At 29.8% G+C, this 2,369-nt stretch overlaps 1 non-coding gene across 1 annotated transcript; it reads right to left on the bottom strand.

Moving 5' to 3' along the window:
* Positions 1-1,982: 1,982 nt before the first annotated feature.
* Positions 1,983-2,090, bottom strand: LOC112753071 (small nucleolar RNA R71). The gene has a single exon (XR_003177471.1). It is a non-coding gene; the product is annotated as a small nucleolar RNA R71 (small nucleolar RNA).
* Between the last annotated feature and the right edge of the window lie 279 nt (positions 2,091-2,369).

Here is a 2,369-nt window from a genome sequence, read left to right as displayed (position 1 = left end):
TGGCCATGTATAACTCTGTTGGACCGAAGCTTTAGAATAACGTTGCATCGGCTTTGGGATTTTCATTTATAATTCTATGCTAAAGCTTGGCTGGCCATTGGCCATGTCTAATTCTTTTGGATTGGATCTTTAGACTAACATTACATGAATCCTGGAATTCTTATTAAAAATTTTGAATTTCTTTATTTCCTTTTTCCAAAATAATTTTCGAAAAATACAAAAAAATTTAATAAAATCATAAAAACAAAAAAATTTTGTGTTTCTTGTTTGAGTCTTGTGTCAAATTTTAAGTTTGGTGTCTTGCATGTGTTTCTTTCCTTGAAAATTTTTCAAAAATATGTTCTTGATGTTCATCATGATCTTCAAAGTGTTCTTGGTTTTCATCTTGACATTCAAAGTGTTCATGCATATTTTTTTTTGTTTTGATTCATAATTTTTATGTTATGTGTTCTTTTGTTATTTTTCTCTCTCCTCATTAAAAATTTAAAAAATCAAAAAAATATATTTTCCTTATTCTACTCATAAATTTTGAAAATTTGAGTTGACTTGGTCAAAAAATTTTAAAAATTTAGTTGTTTCTTATTAGTCAAGTCAAACTTTCAATTTAAAAATTTTATCTTTTCAAATCTTTTTCAAAAATCAAATCTTTTTCATTTTTCTTCTTAATATTTTCAAAAATTTTAAAATTGATTTCCAAAATCTTTTTCTTATTTTTATTTCATAATTTTTGAAATCTTTACTAACATTAAATGTTTTGATTCAAAAATTTCAAGTTTGTTACTTTCTTGTTAAGAAAGGTTCAATCTTTAAATTCTAGAATCATATCTTTTAGTTTCTTGTTAGTCAAGTCATCAACTTTAATTTTAAAAATCAAATCCTTTTAATTTCCTTTTCAAATCTTTTTCAAAATAAATTTAAATCATATCTTTTTCAAAACTTAATTTCAAAATCTTTTTCTAACTTATCTTTTCAAAAATTTATTTTCAGATCTTTTTTAATTAACTACTCGACTTTTTGTTTGATTTTAAAAGTTTACTATTTCTTATCTTTTTCAAAACCACCTAACTATTTCTCTCTCTAATTTTCGAAAATAATTAACATCTTTTTCAAAAATCTTTTTAATTAACTAATTATTTTAAATTTTATTTTATTTCTTTTAGTAATTTCGAATTCTAACCAATAATTGAAATAAAAACAAAAATACTTTTCTTTTCTTTTAAACTAATATTCGAATTCTCTCCCTCTCTTCTGTTTCTAATTATTTTATTTAATCGCTAAAACTTCTCTTCTACTCATAATTCGAACCTTCTCCCTCTCTCTGTGTTTGAATTTTTCTTATTCTCACTCTACCTCATTCTTCTATTCTTCTACTCACATAAAGGAATCTCTATACTGTGACATAGAGGATTCCTCTTCTTTTCTGTTTTCTTCTTTTTCATATGAGCAAGAACAAGGATAAGGACATTCTTGTTGAAGCTGATCCTGAACCTGAAAGGACTCTGAAGAGGAAGCTAAGAGAATCTAAAGCACTACACTCTAGAGAGGACCTTACAGAAATTTTCGAAAAAGAAGAAGACATGGCAGCCGAACACAACAACAATGGTGGAGATGCAAGAAAGATGCTTGGTGAATTTACTGCACCATCTTCTGACTTCTATGGAAGAAGCATCTCAATTCCTGCAATTGGAGCAAACAACTTTGAGCTTAAGCCTCAATTAGTTTTTCTAATGCAGCAGAATTGCAAGTTTTATGGACTTCCATTGGATGATCCTCATCAGTTTTTAGCTGAATTCTGGCAAATCTGTAACACTGTTAAGACCAATGAGGTTAATCCCTAGGTCTACAGACTTATGCTTTTCTCCTTTGCTGTAAGAGACAGCGCTAGGACATGGTTGAACTCACAACATAAAGAAAGCCTGAACTCTTGGGAAAAGTTGGTCAATGCTTTCTTGGCCAAATTCTTTCCACCTCAAAAGATGAGCAAGCTTAGAGTGGAAGTCTAAACCTTCAGACAGAAGGAAGGTGAATCCCTCTATGAAGCTTGGGAAAGATACAAGCAATTGATTAGAAGGTATCCTTCTGACATGCTTTCAGAATGGAGCATCTTATGTATATTCTATGATGGTCTGTCTGAATTGTCCAAGATGTCATTGGACCACTCTGCTGGTGAATCTCTTCATCTGAAAAGAAAACGCCTGTAGAAGCCCAGGAACTCATTGAAATAGTTGCAAATAACCAGTTCATGTACACTTCTGAAAGAAATCCTGTGAATAATGGGATGACTCAGAAGAAAGGAGTTCTTGAGATTGATACTCTGAATGCCATATTGGCTCAGAACAAAATATTGACTCAGCAAGTCAATATGATTT

Source organism: Arachis hypogaea, chromosome 15, assembly GCF_003086295.3.
Source record: "Arachis hypogaea cultivar Tifrunner chromosome 15, arahy.Tifrunner.gnm2.J5K5, whole genome shotgun sequence".
In the NCBI taxonomy this organism is placed as follows: Eukaryota; Viridiplantae; Streptophyta; class Magnoliopsida; order Fabales; family Fabaceae; genus Arachis; species Arachis hypogaea.
This window is presented reverse-complemented; position numbering and strand designations above follow the sequence as displayed.